At 52.2% G+C, this 10,995-nt stretch overlaps 1 long non-coding RNA gene across 1 annotated transcript; it reads left to right on the forward strand.

The window, feature by feature from the left end:
• The first annotated feature begins 6,168 nt into the window (after positions 1-6,168).
• LOC121031339 (uncharacterized) lies at positions 6,169-8,594 on the forward strand. The gene is made up of 2 exons (XR_005790693.1): positions 6,169-6,398; positions 7,926-8,594. It is a non-coding gene; the product is annotated as an uncharacterized LOC121031339 (long non-coding RNA).
• Positions 8,595-10,995: the final 2,401 nt, after the last annotated feature.

A 10,995-nucleotide genomic window follows, 5' to 3' on the forward strand; every position in this document is an offset into this window, starting at 1 on the left:
GTTAGTATTATATGAGCAGGGACTGAGGAGGTGGGGACAGGCTGCAGACAGTAGGATAGGCAGACCCAGCTCCCAAGGCCATCCCAGCAATGCCGATGTGGCTACCCAAGGCTGGCCAAAACTCCTGAACGTCTGAACAGGCTAAGGGTCCATGTCTGTCATTTGGCTCCTGGGAACATGTTGATGGTTAGGGTGTCTTCCTAATCAGAACTGGACTGAGGGGCACCCGCGTGGCTCAGTGGGTTAAGTGTCAGTTGGCTCAGGTCGTGACCTAGCAGTTCATGAGTTGGAGCCCCGCATCGGGCACTGTGCTGACAGCTCCGGGCCTGGATCCTGCTTCAGATTCGGTGTCTCCCTCTCTCTCTCTCTTGCAAAAATAAATAAACATTAAAAAAAAAAAAAAAAGAAAAGAATGGGACTAAAAGTGAAAGGCACCACAGGATGTTAAGGAACCAGTGGAAGATAAGATGTTTGTAGGAATTATCGGGGATAACCAGGAGAGCCCTCTGTGCTACGGGGGTTTCCTGTTGTAAACTTCCCACGGATTGTGAAGCTGGCAGCAATGCCAGGAGACCCAAGAGACAAGACAGAAAGGAAAGACTCTTTCTATGATTAAATCCAGTACTGAGGGGCGCCTGGGTGGCTCAGTCGGTTGAGCGTCCGACTTCGGCTCAGGTCATGATCTCACGGTCCGTGAGTTCGAGCCCCGCGTCGGGCTCTGTGCCGACAGCTCAGAGCCTGGAGCCTGTTTCGGTTTCTGTGTCTCCCTCTCTCTGACCCTTCCCCATTCATGCTCTCTCTCTGTCTCAAAAAAATAAATAAAAGGTTAAAAAAAAATCCAGCACTGAAGCCTCTTGCTCATCTGAAGAATCACAGAAAGTCTGAGCTCTTCTTCCAGAAAAGCCATTTTTAAATTAAAGAGTGCAACTCTTCAGCTCCCCCGACCATCACTAAAGATCGAATTGCTAGGACACCCTTCATCTTTCAGACAGAATCCAATGCAGAGCCTAAGAAGTCTACTTCTAGACATTGTACACCTGACTGACCCAAGCACGCGTGAATAGAGAAAACAAGGACCAGTTGTTGGCGAGCATCTTGGACATCTCGTGAGCTGGTAACTACAAGCCAAGAAAGTCGACAGGGCCATTGCAGATCCTGGCGGTACACATGGCTGTTCTGAGAAAACGGACAGGGTGGTGGTGTTTAGAGTGGCACAGAGCGAAAAGAAGTAAATGATTTCTTTTCTTTTTTTATTCGTAAGCGTTGTGAGTTTTCCAGAGAGGAACTGATTGGGTACAATGTATTATCTACAGATAGAGGGGATAGCTCTCTATAAAGAATCATTTGAAATTGGATTTCTTGTTACCAGAGACCAGGGGAAATCCTTGAAAAGCAATATGCTAATAAGAGGGCTATTATCTGAAAACCGGAGGGCAGGAACCTAGGAAAACAGAACTAGATTTGCAACCCAAGTGTTCTAGAGCTTAACTAATGTTGCTTTCTAGCTGCATCCCGTTGAGTTCCATTTAGTCCATATAACATGGTGCCCATGGACCAGATTATACGATAGGTGGTAATAATTTCATTAGTAACGTGGAGCCCAGCGTACCGTATTAAACCAAGTAGACCTGAAGGAATGGTTCTAACTGAAGAGGCACCTAAAACTGCTGGAAAAGAAGGAAAAGCAAGAGCGTGTGAGTTGAGAATACACAGGCTTCCTTCCATCTTTTGTGCAATAAGCAGGTCTTCTTTGGAAAAGTAGTATTTGAGCTGGGCTTTAAAATCCAGGCAGGCTTTTCCTTAAATTGCAAGAGAACGCCACTGAAAACAAGACAAAACAGAACAGAAGTGGCAATAGAGTCTGGCGTGGAAAGACGGGGGCCTATCCCGTGACATCACGCGCTTTGGTTGACCGGAGGAGGCACGTAGCACACGGGGACCCTTGGAGGCCAGTGCAAAGCATTGGAACTTCGGTGGAGAGCGGGGACCCCGGGGTGTTTTCAGCAGAGAAATGCCACGTTCAGAGATACCCTTTAGGAGTAGAAATCTAACAGTGATGTGAAGAAGGTCAGAAGGAGATCATCTGGAGACAGGGGAGTCGGGAGGTTCTCACACGGGGACAGGGCAAAGAAAGGTAAGGAGGAGACTACGTGGTCCTTGGAGGTAAGAAGTCCAGGTGACTTGGACCTAGGAGTCCTGATTTTTTGACCCTCCGGGGGAAAACGGAGCGTCTACATTTTACTCCCCTTCTGATTTTCCTTCTCTTAACCTTACCCTCTCTTCTTGGGCGGAAGGAGGTCCTCGCGAAACTTGGGAGTTCCAGAGTAAGCCGTTTTCTGCATCCCTGTGAACCACGTTGGTCCTCAGACCATTTCTGCAGCTCTGGCTTGACAGTCCTAGGATTTGGGTCTGATTCCTTGGTTCACAATGGAAGCTCTGAAAGCAGAGGAGACTAGACCTCACCATGCTAGCTGTCGCCCTCACGATCCTCTCTACGCCTCGGGTTCCCTGTCACAGCATGGGGGGGGGGGGTAGTAACAAGGCCTTCCTTGAGAGGCGGTGCCTGGCACACTCAACATGGGAGCTGGAGGGGTACCCGGTCAACGCTGTTGGTTATCACACATCCACAACTGCTTAGCCCCAACACCCTGAAACACCTAACTTTTGTGACGTGTTTGGCTGCAACAGCTGACCTCTCCTGAACTCATTTAGCAGCAAACGTTGACCTGAGCTGACACGAGGCTACTTATAGTCCTTATTTATCCCACTTTGGGCTCACATTCAGACATCTTCCTGCAGAAATATGAATGAGCCTGATTGCAGGGTGCTGCCCCAGCCCCACTGGGCGTGTTAAATGATGCCGAGCCGGCAACATCTTACCGATCTGAATCCGAAACATTCCCCATGCCAAAGCGCATGCGGCCCCCAAGGCGTCAAAGATGGGCTGCGAATTCATATTGCGAAGCTCACTCTTTTTCAAGGAGTGGTTGGTGGCCTCTGCGTTCAGATGAAAAGAAGAAACCGTCAACGTTTATTGTATTTTATTTTATTTTATTTTATTTTATTTTATTTTATTTTAATGTTTCAGATGCTTACAAGGGAAACAGAAGGGGACTCCTCGTGTGCATATTGTCGGCCCTGGAAGCCCTGAGTACAAAGCCCACCTCCTACGAGGAGTTTCGGTTTACGAAACCTCTTCTCTGTGCTTGCTCCCTCCTTTTATCTCCTCGGCTTCCTGTAGACGGAGCCTGGATGGAGAGAAGTTGGTTACCGTCATCTTGAACATGGGAGACTGAGGCTCAGAGAATGACTTTCAGGAATGTGTCCCTCGGGGCGGAGGAGTGGCCCAGGACAGTCCTAATTGCTCTGGCATCTTTCACCCCGAATGGAAGGTCACGAGGCCAGGACCACCATAAACTAGGCTCTGGTCCTGAGACCCTCTTCCTTTATGCCCCCCAGGGGCAGTCACAGCCCACGGTAGGCGCTCAATAAACCAGCCTGGGATTGGACTGGCCTATGTGTTTTCTGCCATTTTCTCCCCTGTCTCTCCTCCCTCACTGCCCGCTTCCTTAGGCAGCAAGGGCAGGGCCACTGAGCCCCACAGAGCAGCCCGGCTCTCTTTCATTTCTTGGAGGCATCCGGCAGAAGTTTGACAGTGGGGTGTGCCTTGTGCGTCGGCGTTTCAGCCAAGTTTGTGTTTGCCGGCTGGCCGTCCCCCTTCGCTGTGCCTCCTACACGGTCCGGCAAGATGAGGGTCTCTGAGCTTCCCACCCCGAGGGATGGGACTCCCACACGCCTCTGGGGGCTAGCCTTTGACTCCTAGGGTGGCATGTCACCAAACAAAAACCCTGAAGTGAAACGCATCTTCCAGTAAAGACCGGCAATGGGTCCTGGGCGGGTGTCGACACAGAGGGGCGCTTACTTGGCAAGGCCCACGGACGGGGCGGGAGGCAGGCTGGGAACCGTGTGGGTTCTGCAGTTCCTGGAATCTTCCTGCCTCTACCTCCATCAGCTCCGCCTGAGAATAAACGTGCCTCTGTTATTCCAGGAACACCTCAGGTCCTACTTCTTCTGTAAAGTCCAGGCCCTCTTGATCTTCATCAGTTAGACTTGTCCACTGACCCCCGCAGCCATCACTCCCTGGAACTGTCCTCAGAGCCTCTGACATCACTGGCTTGGACAGCGGGAGCTCCTACCGTCCAGTCCTCCGCCAGACCCTCTTGGTGTCTCCCGCTTTTTCCCGGCACGGCCCCGTGCAGATGCCTGGCTGTCAACCCGAGTGCCTGGATCTCCAGGGGAGACCCCTGTTCTCCCCAACAGCTTCCCTAGCCGCCCCCCTCCATCCAGCAGGGTTGTGCGTTGTTCTAGGACTGCAGGCCCCATACCAAGAGGCACAACCAGACCCCCTCTCTTTCTACTACTACATTCTGGTTCTAAGTTGATTTGGGGGTCAGAGGTCCCACCGGGACTCTAGGACACTTATCTTGAAATGCACACAGGTAATAATACCTTTTATTGTTTGTTTCCCAGGGGCGTCTAAACCTCTGATCTTCACCCAGGGACCCCCCCCCCCAGGGCAGTGGTTCTCAGTGTGGTTCTTGGGCTGGTGCCAACATAATCCCTGGGTTGTCTGGTTGGTTTTAATGCAGAGTCTCAGCACCCCCCACCCCCGCCTCCAAATCAACTGAAACAGGATGGATAGGCAGGGACGTCAGATGAGCTGTCCAAACCACATGGCCAGCACGTGGTAGTGCTGGGATTCCAACCCAGGCCTTGGTTCCCAAGGCCATGTTGTGATTCACTAAGCAATGAACTCTCTGGTGTGCCAAGAAGAAAAGAACAGGGTGGTTGAGGGATGTTCAGGGCGGGTGTGTGTGGCGGGGGGGGGGGGTGGTCTGAGGGAGGCGATCTAAGATTTAGGGAGGAAACAGGTGGCGTCAGTATATTCCAGGGCTCTGTCCCCGGATGTCCAAGCCCTGCAGTTACCAAGACCTTGCTAAGACATCTCACCGGGGGATGCCCTCCCCGGTGCCTGGCTCCTCTCTGCTTCCCCTCTGCCCTCTTAGGCTGCCCAAGAGAGACCAGCGATGGCTGCTGTCGGCTGAAAAGCCCATCCCCTTGAAACCCAAAGACACTGAGACTCCTTAAAACATTAAGGGTTCAAGGCGTGCAGCCCCTGAGGGAACAGCCCAGGCACAGGCAGAGAGGGGCAGAGAGCCAGAGCCCTCGGCCAGGTGGGACTTTCCAGGCAGGACTCTGTGAGAAGCTGATAACCAGGACCTGTAGCCTGCCCGAGGCCGGGAGCCCCAAAACGCTGTGTCATCCCCTTTCTCCCGCGGTGTCAGCGGCGCTGCTCGCCCGGGCTCCTCAGGAACCCGTGGTTGGTTTTGTGGTCACCCAACAGTTTTATGAAGGCCCTTGAAGTGCTTCAAGTACCAGGTGGCCCCAGCGTGGTTTAACTGTCTGGGGGCCCGAGCTCTCCCAGTGGCCACCTCAGTAACGTAGACAGCCTTGATGTGAGAATTGTTCAGTTGGCCGTGACAATTACATAATGCACCAGAAGGGCAAGGTTCGCATTCGCGGTAAGGTCAGGCGTTATAAAGGCACACACTGTAAGGCGGTAGGTCAGACCGCACCTCCGTAGCACTTACCAGTCTCTCAAGTTGACTCAGGGGTCATTCTCTCATTGGTGGCTTGTTAGTCCCATTTTGCAGATGTGGAAACTGAGGGTCATCAAGGTCAGGCGTCTGTCCTGTGGGCCAGACAACTGACTAAGAGCTAGCTTCACAGCTTATGTCAGATTGCTCCCCGATGGCCCCACTAAGGCTGAGATCACCCCCATTCTGCGCACAGTGGTGCTTCCCAGGTCCCGGCCAACTGCCCTTCCCAGCCAGCCAGTGCCTCTTCCTCTCTGGGAAGTTTCTGGGAGAGCCGTGGCTTAGAGCTCGCAGCAGGTAGGAGCAAGACAGCTATATTTCCTCTTGGTCTTGTTCCCAGATGATCTGTCAGAGAGCACTTCTTAGAACAAACGCAGAATACAAAATAACTCGTGCCGCCTTTCTAAAGCCCCCAGGAAGCTTTGGGGTGACATTTTAACTGCCTCCTATCTTGATCTCAGCCCTTGGTTTGCTTTCTTTAAGCACCCATCGGAGGCTGGGCACCAAGGATACAACCAGGTGTGAACCAGGGGCCCCGGGGATGCCAAGGACTGAAGATGCAAACGCACATATGCACCCGTGCACACGGGTGCATATGTTCATTTCCCTTCCAGCCCTGGAAACAGCAGTCTACGGGGGAAGCCACGCCGACCTGGCCACGGAACGTATATGCGTGCACGCCCAATGAGGTGTAAGACACTTCGCCTTTCTGCACACACGACTTCATTTATCCTCACTGTGGTAACTCCCCTTACCATCGTCTTTGCGAAATGGACGGTCCCGGTGTATCGTAGATTTGCGTATATTTCCATATTCTTCACCGGCTGCGCGTGGGCTTTCGACCGAAGCTCCCTGTCTCATTAATCATGATGTTCTCGCTTACTGATTCGGCCAAAAAGTGGTCGTCGAGCATCCGGGATCTGCCAGGCTAATGCCAGGCAGAAGAGAAGAGCAGGCTTGGGGACACGCTCCTGCACGAACGAATAAGTGGGTGAACAGCTGAATGGTTTATTGCATGCTGGGGAGACTGGGGGAAGGTGCCGTGGGTGCAGATGCCGGGGGGAGACCTTAGCGTTGCCAAGAGAGGAGGTGAAGAGTCTTTCCTTGGCAGAGACAGCGAGCTGGGTGAGGGAGATGGCTTGACACGTACGGGGTTGGGAGCATTGTCCAGCTGTCCACGAGGAGCCGTGGGAACAGCTGACACCTGTTCACCCCTCTTGCCATCAACATGCACAACCGTGAGCTGCGGGCTGTAGGAGTCTGTACCCCATGGAGGTCACTTTCACATTATATAAGCTCTTGCGTGTAAAACACACAGCCTGGCGTCCACAGGGCCCCCACTAAAATCTAGCCGTTAGCAAGACTGTGAGTAGACCCACAGCAAGGTGCCTGCTTGCTTGCCTGAGCCGCCATTTGGAAATATGTGCGTGCACATAAACATTCTGATAGTTGAAAACTAAAATGCGGATGGTATGACCAGATCTGGGCTCTCCTGATCGCCGCTCTTTCCCATCTCCTGGCAAAAGCCTTTGTAACATCTGTGAGAAGATTATGAGAAGCCTTCCAGGCTGGCTGAGGCCTCTGGCCCGCCAGTCTCCTCGAATCACTGGGGCATCCCTTGTGCCCCCCACTTCTGCCTGCAGGGTCTCCTGTTGGGGAGGGTCTCTTCTCCTTCTGGGTTGATAACCAGAGCTGTATAGACCCAGGTCCCCTGAGCTGGAGGGTAACCCAGCCCACCAATTATGGGAAACTAAAGCCAGGTAATTTGAACCCATCTGCTGGGCGCCTGACCACAAACCACCTCTTAGCTCACCCCAAGCTGGATCCTGTTACTTCCCCAGTGCCTGCCCGGCTTCATTACCACGGCCATGGGAAGGGAGGAAACCAAGAGGTTACCGGGTCTTCGGTTAGCGCTTTGTCATTAGCGTGGTTATTACCCTGGTCCTCCCTCCCGGGAGACTTCTAGATATAGGGGCCGGGGGGGGGTGATTTGGTAACAGGACCACAGGTTCCCAGATCTCACCAGATGGAGTGGGGTCCTCATCAGACAGCCTAGCAAGGGGTGGGGGCAGGACGCCTGGCAGGCACGGACAGATTCCAGGAGGCCAGCCTATAGCTTCTTGCTGTAACTGAGCGCCACGAGATCAGGCGCTCCACACATGTCTCTTGGGGGCCATTATGGTGACCGGACAAAGCATGGCCATTGGTGCCAAGCGAGCTTGGTTTGGGAAAAAACAAATAAAAATTCTGCTCCTTACCGTATTATAGAAAGTGCCTTAAACACACAAGTCTCAAGTGTCCTGACATGACAATGAGGACAACACCTCCATTCCAGCAAGACTTCACGATCCATAGATTAGACTATCTTCCCAGAACCAGAGCACAATCGGACATCTCCATCAATGTGGAGTGAGCTACGCAGTATCGTAGAAGCCAAGAGAGAGGGTTTGGCCACCTAGGGTCGGTGGGACCTCTGGGACCACCCAGACCAACCCCCACATCCTCTCTCTGAGGGTGGCACGCACCTCGTTCCTATTTCACAGACTGGAAATCGAGGCTCACGGAGGTTCTGCCCTGTTCAAGGAAGCACACGTACCGAATGGAAAATTGGCCACGGAGATGCAGATGTGCCCACATCACGTATCAGTGATGCGGGAGTAAATACACGTGAGAGTCTGGAACGTGGATGAAGGATGATACGGTCCATATTTTTTTCTATTTCATTGCAGAGTGCTAGAGGGAGAGGTGGGTCCTCACCGCTGTGGTCTTGTCCTTGGTCATGGATTCTTTTCTTGGGGAAATCTTCAATGCCAAGTAACTACGAAGCCTCCTCTCCCAAATGTGATTCCACTCTCAACCCCATCCTGCATTTTACCGAGCATCTTGGGCCGAAAAAAAATTAAATAAATAATGATAGAAGTCCATTTGACTTCAGCATAGCAGAACTAAAAGAGTTTTTGAACCAAGACTAAATTGATCGTGGTAATCTGCCATCGGGAGAGGAACCAAGGAGCACTTTTGGCTTCCAGCCTCGTACCAAAGTCCCAGTCTAGCGGAGAGAGCTTTTTGCTCTATCAAAAGGGACGGTGCTGTGCTTCCAACTGCGTTTATATTCTAACATCTCATGAGCCTAAAATACCGGCAGGTCTAGCACAGGCTCTTTCTCGTTTCTTTCTTTCTTTCTTTTTTAATGATTCCAGGAGTCCGTAGGAGGAGGCACTGCGGGTGCTGTTAGGGTCCAGTCTCAAACGAGCCCCAGCACTGGCCCCGCCGATGCTCACGCCGATACCACGTCCCCGGCCTCTGTTTGGTTGTCATTTGCACTGAACCTCCCCCCCCCGCCCTCCTTGGTGGCTGTGCCTCCATGTTGACAAAATGTGACCCATTCGATCTGCCAGGAGGCAAATCTTCAGATGTCTCCCAGGCCAGGAAAGAGAACATGTTGGTCTCAAGAATGGACCGGGCTCGAAGCCATCCTTCTTACATTCCTTCCTCAGTCTCCCGTATCTAATATCGAACTGCCTCTTGGACGTGCCTCACCCGTGGCCATTCTGCCTTTGCATCCCCCAGCTGATGGGAAGCTCACCACGTCACCAGTTCGTTAGAGCCACTCTCCTGGTAAGTTTAGGAGCTGCAGGAGTTGGTGTTTGCCCGTAGTTCTAACCTACTCTCCCCGCCCCTCATCTCTGTAAGCAGAGGTTCGATCTCCAACCATGGCGACTCTGTCCTGAAGAGCGCTAGAGTTTGTCCAGCCTCAGAGGTGGTGAATGCGAGCTCTCTGGCCCGAGCGGCAGCTCTGGGCATGGCTGCTTAGCCCCTTAGTCTCAGTTCAGGGGGTACCCTTCAGGAACGCCTTCCCTGACCGCCCACCTGCAGTGGCCCCTCACCATGCCACCGCTGTCACCTGCATTCACTCCCTATCCCGGGACCACATCTTATTCATCCCCTTCACGGCACTGACCGCTGTTCGCCTGTGTGTGGTTGTCTATTCCTCACATACCTGTTGACTTACGTATGTGCCACCACGTCCCCTTTATGTATATGTTTATCTGTGTGCCATTATGTGCTGTCTTCATGCATGTCGTTTATTATTAAATAGACATATTTATCAATTCATTTTCTGAGGTTTTTGTTTATTTGAGAGAGACGGAGACAGCATGTGTGGAGGAGGGACAGAGAGAGAGACAGAGAGAGAGGGAGAGGGAGAGAGAGAGAATCCCAAGCAGGCTCCACCCTGTCGGCACAGAGCTCCACGCGGGGCTCGAACTCGCGAAACCTTGAGATCAGGACCTGAGCCAAAACCACGGGGCAGACGCTCAACCGACTGAGCCCCCCAGGTGCCCCTGTCTGCATGTTTCTGTGTGTGATTATGTCTCTACACACCTCTACCCGTGTATTATCAGAGGCTTCTGGTGTACACGCGGTCATGTACCGTTTGCGAACTCACTTACGTGTATGTGATCATGTACCGTTTAGGAAGGTGTGTACCTGTGTACCATTATGTGCTATTTATGTGCACGCTTATGTGGGCGGTGCCGTACTGTGTATGCACATGTTTACCTGGGTTCTATCACGTGCAATTTATGTACCCACCTACCTGCGTGTAATCACGCACTGGGCACGCCTGGCTACCATTATGTGCTGTTCCTGTACCGGCTTACCTGTGTCACGATGTCCTGTTTAAGCATGCATTTACCCGTGTCCTATCACGTGACCCCCACCTCCAGAAGGTACACTTGGGTGGGAAAAGGTGGGCCCACCTTGATCACTGCTGCTTCCTTGAAGTTGCCAGAGCAGCTCCTGCGGGCACACGTGCCAATTGAATGGATGACATTCAATTTTTTTTTTTTCCTGCTGTAAAATGACCCTTTCTGAGACGGGACATCTACCTCACAGCAATGCCCAGCACTGCTCCTGGCCATGGCCTTGAGATCAAGGCTGGTTTCTTTTGCCTGCTGGATGTGGTAAGCTTGGGATCTGTGACATTTGAAAGCAGGAATCTGGTGTCCCCGGTGTCTGCCCCGCTACAACTTAAACATCATCACTTTCCTCTAAGGAAAATATTCTTTCATACCCAGCTCAGCTATCATTTCCTCTAGGAGGAAAGTCTACTCAAATTTAGCTCCTCATTCCAGTTCCTTGGCATCCTTGTGAGGACAGTATCCTAAGACCTACTGTCTTATTCTCCCTCCGGGCTGTGCGAACTTTGGATGTGATTGTCTTCACATTCGTCCAGGTCATCAATGAAACTTTGGAGGATTAATTCATACAGATCCCCACCCCCCCAGGGTGGTTTTCAAAGTCAGTCCCTGGGTCTCGAGCGGGTCTGAGATCACTT

The sequence above is a fragment of the Herpailurus yagouaroundi genome, unplaced genomic scaffold (assembly GCF_014898765.1).
Source record: "Herpailurus yagouaroundi ecotype Mexico unplaced genomic scaffold, PumYag 141, whole genome shotgun sequence".
NCBI classification, from domain to species: domain Eukaryota; kingdom Metazoa; phylum Chordata; class Mammalia; order Carnivora; family Felidae; genus Herpailurus; species Herpailurus yagouaroundi.